The 10,268-nt window shown below is 38.0% G+C and overlaps 1 pseudogene; it reads right to left on the reverse strand.

The window, feature by feature from the left end:
* Positions 1-8,722: 8,722 nt before the first annotated feature.
* Positions 8,723-10,026, reverse strand: LOC111150634 (annotated as a pseudogene).
* Between the last annotated feature and the right edge of the window lie 242 nt (positions 10,027-10,268).

The raw sequence follows: 10,268 nt of genomic DNA on the forward strand, positions 1-10,268 counted from the left end.
TGGTGTGTGACTTTGTTCTATTCACCAGCTTGATCTTTTCCCCCCAGTTTCATGTCTCTTCTGATTTGTTTAGTGTGTACTTTTCTGGGGTCGTTGTTACCCTTTTAGCATTTTGTTCTCTCATCCATCTGTTCTTCTCTGGACAAAATAACAAAACAGAAAAACTCACCTCAAAAAATAGAACAAGGGGCACCTGGGTGGCACAGTGGGTTAAAGCCTCTGCCTTTGGCTCAGGTCATGATCTCAGGGTTCTGGGATCGAGCCCCGCATTGGGCTCTCTGCTCGGCAGGGAGCCTGCTTCCCCCCTCTCTCTGTCTGCCTCTCTGCCTACTTGTGTTTCTGTCTGTCAAATAAATAAAAAAACTTAAAAAAAATAGAACAAGAGGCAGTTCTTTTTGATTGCCAGGGACATAATCAATATGAATGTGGTGCATAAACAATGGGTCTTGGAACACTGAAAAAAATTTTTTTAAAATTATCTAAAAACAAAAATTTCAAAGACCACTTGTTAAAACAAATAAACTTATAATTCATATGAAAAAAATATGGACATCAGTAAAATTCAGAACTAGAGTTCAGAATGATGATTATAAAGATATTAGCCAGACTTGGAAAAAGCATAGAAGATACTAGAGAATCCCTTTCCGGAGAAATAATAGAACTAAAATCTAACCAAGTCAAAATAAAAAAGGCTATTAATGAGGTGCAATAAAAAATGGAGGCTGAAACTGTGGAAAGAACCAAGATGCCCTTCAATGGACGAATGGATAAGGAAGATGTGGTACACTTCTTCCTTCCTACACTATTCCTACACTACACTTCCTACACTATGGAGTATTATGCTTCCATCAGAAAGGATGAATACCCAACTTTTGTAGCAACATGGACGGGACTGGAAGAGATTATGCTGAGTGAAATAAGTCAAGCAGACAGAGTCAATTATCATATGGTTTCACTTATTTGTGGCGCCTAACAAATAGCATGGAGGACAAGGGGAGTTAGAGAGGAGAAGGGAGTTGGGGGAAATTGGAAGGGGAGGTGAACCATGAGAGACTATGGACTCTGAAAAACAATCTGAGGGTTTTGAAGGGGCGGGGGGTGGGAGGTTGGGGGAACCAGGTGGTGGGTATTGGAGAGGGCATGGATTGCATGGAGCACTGGGTGTGGTGCAAAAACAAGGAATACTGTTATGCTGAAAAAAAAATTATATATAAAAAAATGGAGGCTGTTTCTGCTAGGATAAATGAGGCAGAAGAGAGAACTAGTGATATAGAAGACCAAGTGATGGAGAACAAAGAAGCTGAGCAAAAGAGAGATAAACAATTATAGGATCATAAAGGGAGACTTTGAGAGATAAATGATATCATAAGTTGAAACAATATTAGAATAATTGGGATCCCTGGAGAAGAAGAAAGAGAGAGGGGAAGAAGGTATATTGGAGCAAATTATAGCGAGAATTTCTGTAATTTGGATAAGGAAACAGGCATGAAAATCCAGGAGGCACAGAGAACCCCCCTCAAAAAATCAATAAAAATAGGTCAACACCCCATCATCTAATAGTAAAACTTATAAGTCTCACAAAGAGGAAATCCTGAAAGCAGCTCAGAACAAGAAGTCTCTAACATAAAGTAGTAGAAATATTAGATTGGCAACAGACCAATCCACAGACCCTGGCAGGCCAGAAAGGACTGGCATGATATATTCAGAGCACTAAATGAGAAAAATATGCAGCCAAGAATACTATGTCCAGCTAGGCTGTCACTGAAAATAGAAGGAGAGATAAAAAGCTTCCAGGACAAACAAAAATTAAAAGAATTTGCAAACAACAAACCAGCCCTTTAGGAAATATTGAAAGGGGGCCTCTAAGCAAAGAGAGAGCCTAAAAGTAACAGACCAGAAAGGAACAGAGACAGTATACAATAACAGTCACCTTATAGACAATACAGTGGCACTAAATTCTTATCTTTCAATAGTTACCATGAGTGTAAATGGGCTAAATGCCCCAATCAAAAGACACAGGCTATCATATTGGATAAAAATACAAGACTATCAATATGCTGCCTGTAAGAGACCAATTTTAGATCCAAAGACACTTCCAGATTTAAAGTGAGGGGGTGGAAGGGTGCCTGGGTGGCTCAGTGGGTTAAAGTGAGGGGGTGGAAAACAATTTACCATGCTAATGGACATCAAAAGAAAGCTGGGGTGGCAATCCTTATATCAGATAAGTTAGATTTTAAACCAAAGACTATGATAAGAGATGAGGAAGGACACTATGTCATAATTAAAGTGTCCCTCCAACAAGAAGATCTAACAATTTTAAATATCTATACCCCTAATATGGGAGCAGCCAACTAAATAAACCAATTAATAACAAAATCAAAGAAACACATTGACAATACAATAATAGTAGGGGACATTAACACCACCTCACCGAAATGGACAGTTAATCCTAGCAAAAGATCAACAAGGAAATAAAGGCCTTAAATGACACACTGGACCAGATGGACATCACAAATCTATTCAGAACATTCCATCCCAAAGCAACAGAATACACATTCTTCTCTAGTACACATGGAACATTCTCCAGAATAGATCACATCCTGGGTCACAAATCAGCTCTCAACTGATACCAAAAGTTTGGGATCATTCCCTGCATATTTTCATACCATGATGCTCTGAAGCTAGAATGCAATCACAAGAGGAAAGTTGGGAAGAACTCAAATACATGGAGGCTAGAGAGCATCCTACTAAAGAATGAATGGGTCAACCAGGAAATTAAAGAAGAATTAAAAAAATTCATGGAAACAAATGAAAATGAAAACACAACTGTTCAAAATCTTTGGGATGCAGCAAATGTGGTCCTGAGAGGAAAGTATATAGCAAATACAAACCTTTCTCAAGAAACATGAAAGGTCTCAAGTACACAACCCAACTGTACACTGGAGCTGGAGAAAGAATGGCAAAGAGAGCCTAAACCCAGAAGGAGAAGAGAAATAATAAAGAGCAGAAATCAATGAAATAGAAAACAGAAGAAGAGTAGAACAAGTCAATGAAACTAGGAGCCGGTTCTTTGAAAGAATAAGATTGATAACCCCCTGAACAGACTTATCAAAAAGAAAAAAGAAAGGACCCAAATAAATAAAATCATGAGTGAAAGAGGAGAGATCACACCAACACCAAAGAAATGCAAACAATTATAAGAACATATTATGAGCAACTATATGCCAGCAAATCTGACAATCTGGAAGAAATGGATGCATTCCTCGAGATGTATAAACTACCAAAACTGAACCAGGAAGAAATAGAAAACCTGAACAGACCCATAACCAGTAAGAAGATTGAAGCAGTCATCAAAAATCTCCTGAGGAAAAAAAAAATCTCCTAAGAAACAAGAGCCCAGGGCTAGACAGCTTCCCAAGGGAATCCTACCAAACATTTAAAGGAGAATTAATATCTATTATCCTGAAACTGTTCCAGAAAATAGAAATGGAAGGAAAACTTCTAAACTCATTTTATGAGGCCAGCATTACCTTTATCCCAAAACCAGAGGCCCTATCAAAAGGATAATTACAGACCAATATCCTGGATGAAAGTGGATGCAAAAATTCTCACCAAAATACTAGTCAGTAGGATCCAACAGTACATTAAAAGGATAATTCACCATGATCAAGTGGGATTTATTCCTGGGCTGCAAGTTCGGTTCAACATCTGCCAATCAATCAATGTGATACAGTACATTAATAAAAGAAAGAACAAGAACCATATAATACTCGATAGATGAAGAAAAAGCATTTGACAAAGTACAGCATCCTTTCTTGATCAAAAGTCTTCACAGTGTAGAGATAGAGAGTACATATCTCAGTATCATAAAAGCCATCTATGAAAAATCCACAGTGAATATCATCCTCAATGGGGAAAACCTGAGAGCTTTTCCCCTAAGGTCAGGAACATGGCATGGATGTCCACTATCACCACTGTTATTTAACATAGTACTAGAAGTCCTAGCCTCAGCAATCAGACAACAAAAAGAAATAAAAGGCATCCAAATCAGCACAGAAGTCAAACTCTCTCACTCTTTGCAGATGATATGATACTTTATGTGTAAAACCCAAAAGACTCCACTCCAAAACTGCTAGAACTCATACAGGAATTCAGTAAAGTGTCAGGATATAGAATTAATGCACAAAAATCAGTTGCATTTTTCTACACCAACAAGAGAGAAAAAAGAAATTAAGGAATTGATCCCATTTACAACTAAACCCAAACTCATAAGATACCTAGGAATAAATCTAACCAAAAAGGCAAAGAATCTGTACTCAGAAAACTGTAAAGTACTCATGAAAGAAATTGAGGAAGACACAAAGAAATGGAAAAAATGTTCTATGCTCATGGTTTGAAGAACAAATATTGTGAAAATGTCTATGCTACCTAGGGCAATCTACACATTTAATGCAATCCCTATCATAATACCATGAACTTTTTCCAAAGAAATGGAACAAATAATCCTAAAATTTATATGGAACCAGAAAAGACCCCAAATATCCAGAGGAACATTGAAAAAGAAAGCCAAAGTTGGTGGCATTACAATTCCAGACCTCAAGCTCTATTACAAAGCTGGAATCATCAATACAGTATGGTACTGGCACAAAATCAGACAGGGATCAATGGAACAGAATAGAGAATCCAGAAATGGAACCTCAACTCTATGGTCAACTAATCTTTGACAAAGCAGGAAAGAATATATGATGGAAAAAGGACTGTGTCTTCAACAAATGGTATTGGGAAAATTGGACAGCCACATGCAGAAGAATGAAACTGGACCATTTCCTTACTCCATGCACAAAATAAACTCAGAATGGATGAAAGACCTCAATATGAGATAGGAATCCATCAAAATCCTTGAGGATAACACAGGCAGCAACCTCTTCGACCTTAGCCACAGCAAATTCTTCCTAGAAATGTTACCAAAGACAAGGGAAGCAAGGGCAAAAATGAACGATTGGGACTTCATCAAGATAAAAGCTTTTGCACAGCAAAGGAAACAGTCAACAATACCAAAAGACAACTGACAGAATGGGAGAATATATTTGCAAATAACGTATCAGATAAAGAGCTAGTATCCAAAATCTATAAAGAACTTACCAATCTCAACACCCAAAGAACAAATAATCCAATCAAGAAATGGGCAGAGGACATGAACAGACATTTCTGCAAAGAAGACATCCAAATGGCCAACAGACACATGAAAAAGTTCTCAATATCACTCAGCATCAGGGAAATACAAATCAAAACCACAGCGAGATACCACCTCACACCAGTGAGAATGGCTAAAATTAACCAGTCAGGAAACGACACGTGTTGGTGAGGATGTGGAGAAAGGGGATCCCTCCTACACTGTTGGTGGGCATGAAAGCTGGTGCAGCCACTCTGGAAAACAGTATGGAAGGTCCTAAGGAAGTTGAATATAGAACTACCCTATGACCAAGCAACTGCACTACTGGGTATACAAATGTAGTGTATGTGAAGGGGCACATGCACCCCAATGTTTATAGCAGTAATGTCCACAATAGCCAAACCATGGAAAAAGCCCAGATGTCCATCAACAGATGAATGGATAAAGAAGTTGTGGTATATAGATAGATAGATAGATAGATAGATGTATCTATAGACACATCTATCTATCTATAGACACATCTATCTATCTATCTATCTATCTATCTATCTACCTACATATATCTGTGTGTGTGTGTGTGTGTGTGTGTGTAATGGAATATTATGCAGCCATCAAAAAACCCCCCAAATCTTGCCACTTGCAACAACGTGCATGGAACTAGAGGGTATTATGCTAGGCAAAATAAGTCAATCAGAGAAAGACAATTATATGATCTTACTGATATGAGGAATTTGAGAAACAAGACAGAGGATCATAGGCTAAGGGTTGGAAAATGAAACAAGATGAAACCAGAGAGGGAGAGAAACCATCATAAAAGACTCTTAATCTCAGGAAATATACTGAGTGTTGCTGGGTAATGGACATTTTGGGGAGGGTATGTACTATGGTGAGTGCTGTGAATTGTGTAAGACTGATGAATGACAGACCTGTACCCCTGAAACAAATAATACATTATATGTTAATAATAATAACTTAAGTGCTTAAAAAAGGAGAAGTGATCAGATTTTCCTGGTTTCTTTTTGGTCAAGTAATTTTGGACTTTATCCCGGTATTTTGGGTATTCTATCAGGAGACTCTAGGCACTACTAAAATTCTCTGGAGAATGTTGATTTTTGTTTTTGTTTTTATTTTTGGAGGCAATCATTCATATTAGGTTCAGACTGCAAGTTTTGTTTTACCTTCTCTTGATGGTGGTTCCATCTTAGTTAAGTTTTCAAGGCCCTTGCTATTATGTCTGTTCTGTGCATTTGCACTCGGGGTGAATTCAGGACATGTTTTATCCACTGCAATAGGAGATCTCCTTCTCTTTTCTGCCAAACTCTCTGGCTTTCCTGGTCATCTGACTAGAAAGATAAGGTTTAACTTGAAGTTCTAGTGTGAACACATTTCATAAAATTCTTTATGACTGGGGAAATCCTCAAGATAAAGTGATAAGAGAAACAGAGAGAGGGAAAAAATAAATAATTCCTCCATTCTTTCTGAATCACAAGATTCCCTTTCTCTGGTTCCCCTGGCTAGAAATATGTTTGTTTGTTTCTTTGTTTTTCCTCAAAATTTTAGATGCTGGGACTACTCTTGCAATGTGGCACCCACATGGCAGGATGATTTGGGTTACCCCTGGTGCAGGACTGGAAAGAAATATAGGAAAAAAATTCCTTGGGTCAAAGTGGGAAAACAAAAGAATAAAAATACCAAGGAAACTCACCCCTGTATGGGTTTTTCAAATTTAGTCCCCCCTCCTCTTTTTTTTTGTTTTTCCTCCTTAATCTGCTTGTTATTTTTAACTTTAGAGAGTTGTCAGGTCATTGTTTTTGTGTGTTTGGCCACAGTTTTTAGTTAATCAGTGGGAGATATTGGTTGCAGGGAGCTTATTCCATTGTGGCTGGCAATGGGAGTCCTCTATATCTATTCACGTTTGTGTTGATTCTTTTTATATTAAGTTTGTCTTTCAATTCCAGTATAGCTAACATACAGTGTTATATTAGTTCCAGGTATACAATACAGTAATCCAACAATTCTGTACCTCACACAGCGTTCATCATGGTAAGTGTACTCTTTAATCCTCATCACCTATTTCACCTATCCCCCCACCGACCTCCCTTCTGGGAACCATCAATTTGTTTTCTGTAGTTAAGAGTCTGTTTCTTGGTTTGTCTCTCACTCCTTTTTCTTTAACCTTGCTTTTTGTTTTGTTTCTTAAATTCCACATATGACTGAAATCAGATGGTATTTGTCTTTTTCCGACTTATTTTGCTAAGCATTGTACAGTCTAGCTCTATCCATGTTGATTCAAATGGCAAGATTTCATTTTTTAGGGGTGAATAATATTCCATACATATATATAATGATACATATCATTCTTTCTTTAACCATTCATCTATCAATGGACACGTAGGCTGCTTCCATAGTTTGGCTATTATAAATAATGCTGCTATAAACATAGGGGTGTGTGTATCTCCTTGATGTAATAGTTTTGTATTGTTTAGGTAAATACCCAGTAGTGTGATTACTAGATGATAGGTAGTTTCATTTTTAACTTTTTGAGGAACCTCTGTACTGTTTTCTACAGTGACTGCACCAGTTTGCATTCCTTCCAATAAAGCATGACGGTTCCTATTTCTCCACATCTTCTCCAACACTTGTTGTTTTTTGTATTTTTGATTTTAGCAATTCTGACAGATATGAAGTGATATCTCATTGTAGTTTTGATTTGCATTTCCCTGACGACAAGTGATGTGGAGCGCTCTTTCATGTGTCTGTTGGCCATCTGGATGTCCTCTTTGGAGAAATGTCTGTTCATGTGTTCTTCCCATTTTTAATTGGATTATCCTTTTTTTTTTTTTAAAAGATTTTATTTATTTATTTGACAGACAGAGATCACAAGTAGGCAGAGAAGCAGGCAGAGAGAGAGAGGAAGGGAAGCAGGCTCCCCGCTGAGCAGAGAGCCCGATGCGGGGCTTGATCCCAGGACCCTGGGATCATGACCTGAGCCAAAGGCAGAGGTTCAACCCACTGAGCCACCCAGGTGCCCCTGGATTATCCTTTTTTGAGTGTTGAGTAGTACAAGTTCTTTATGTATTTTGTATACTAACCTTTTATCAGAGATGTCACTGGCAAATATTTTCTCCCATTCAGTAGGTTGTCTTTTAGTTTTGCTGAGTGCCTCATCTGCTGTGCAGAAGCTTTTTGTTTTGATGTAGTCCCAATAGTTATTTTTGCTTTTATTTCGCTTGCTTCAGGAGACATATCTATAAAAAGTTGCTACATTTGATGTTGGAGAAATTACTATTTGTGGGGTCTTCTATGATTTTTATAGTTTCAGGTCTCACATGTAGGTCCTTAATCCATTTTGAATTTATCTTTGTGTACTGTGTAAGCCAGTAGTCCAGTTTCATCCATTTTTATGTATCAGTCTAGTTTTCTGAACACCAGTTGTTGAAGAGGTTGTCTTTTCCCCACTGCATATTCTTTTTTTTTTTAAACACCATTTCAACTCCTGTTTATTAATTTTCATAAAACAATGAAGTTACAAGAGTGTAACTCTCATAATTACAAGAGTAGTAAGTTCTGGTCTTTAAATGGTCTTTTTCCAGTTAGTGTCACATTGAGATCTTCTTCTCTGTGAGTGCCCTGATGCTTAATAAAGCTTGTGTGCCAGATGAAAGATTTTCTGCATTTGTCACATCTGTAGGGTCTCTCTCTGGTATGAATGACCTCATGGCAATGAAGATTTGCCTTAAAACTAAAAGTTTTTCCACATTCTCTACATTCAAAGAATTCCTCCTTGGTATGGGTTCTTTGATGTTGAATGAGATCTACACTCTGGCTAAAGGACTCCCCACATTCACCATAATTGTGAGTGTTCTTTTTAGTATGAAACCGTTGATGGCTCAGAAGGGTTGAATGCTGACCAAAGGCCTTTCCACATTGGAGACATTGATGGGGTTTTTCTCTACCATGACTTAACTGATGTTTAATAAGGGTTGAATTCTGACTAAACGTTCTTTCATACTCACTACATTTATAGGGTTTTTCTTTGGTATGGATCCTCTTATGTTCAATAAGATATGCCATCTGACGGAAAAATTTTCCACAGTCATGACCCTTATATGGCTTTTTCTGAGGGTAACACTGTTTATGTACAGTAAGAGTAGACTTCTATTTGAAGGCTTGCCTGCATATGTTGCATTCAAAGGGATCCTCTGACATGTGAATTTTTTGATGTTGAATGAAATTTGCCTGACGCCTGAAGACTCTTCCACATTTACCACATTCGTTAAGATTTTGAGTTTGTAAGAATTTACTTGTGCCACAGAAGCAATGATCTCTGACTGAAAGGTTTGCCATGCTCTTTGCATTTGCCCTGTTTCTTCCGTGTTTGAGCATTCTGATCTTGAATAAGGTGAAGGTTTTGAAAGAAATCGTTGTGGCATTCATCACCAAGAGCAGGGAACGCAAGTCTGTAAAGGTCTGCCAATTCATTACATTTATGTAACTTTTCTACAGGTCTCTTGGCCTGTTGTCTGCTTTACTACTGATGTCTTAAGGGACTCTAAATCTTCAGAAATTTTCTGCTTTGGAATTGGCTTTTTCATCTTGCTTCTGGCTTCAGAACCTGGGCAAGCACTGCTAGAAGTCTTCTTAGTCCCTGCTCTTGGGAGATCTAGGATGCATGGTTCTTCCCACTGCTCCAGCAGGCAGATTACCTCAGGTTTGGGAAACTGAAATCCCAACAAGATCATGTTTCTGCAGTTTTCCAGAATCACATCTCTGTAGAGGTCCTTCTGAGCTCAGTCAAGTTTGTTCCATTCTTTTCTGTTGAAATATATCGCCACATCCTAAAAGGACAGCAGCTGCTTCCACCCAGTTGTCAGGAATACAGCTTCCAAATCCTGATCTCTGAGATGGGGCAGGACTGCTGCTATCAGAATGGACTTCTAGGAAGCATGCCCCCATTGCAGATTCTTTCCTCCTTTGTCAAAGATTAATTGACCATATAAATGTGTTTTTTTTCCTGTGCTTTCTATTCTATTTCATTGGTCTCTGTGCCTATTTTTTTGCCAGTGTTATACTCTTTTGATTACTACAGCTTTGT

The sequence above is a fragment of the Enhydra lutris genome, unplaced genomic scaffold (genome assembly GCF_002288905.1).
Source record: "Enhydra lutris kenyoni isolate GAN:26980312 unplaced genomic scaffold, ASM228890v2 scaffoldscaffold24, whole genome shotgun sequence".
In the NCBI taxonomy this organism is placed as follows: domain Eukaryota; kingdom Metazoa; phylum Chordata; class Mammalia; order Carnivora; family Mustelidae; genus Enhydra; species Enhydra lutris.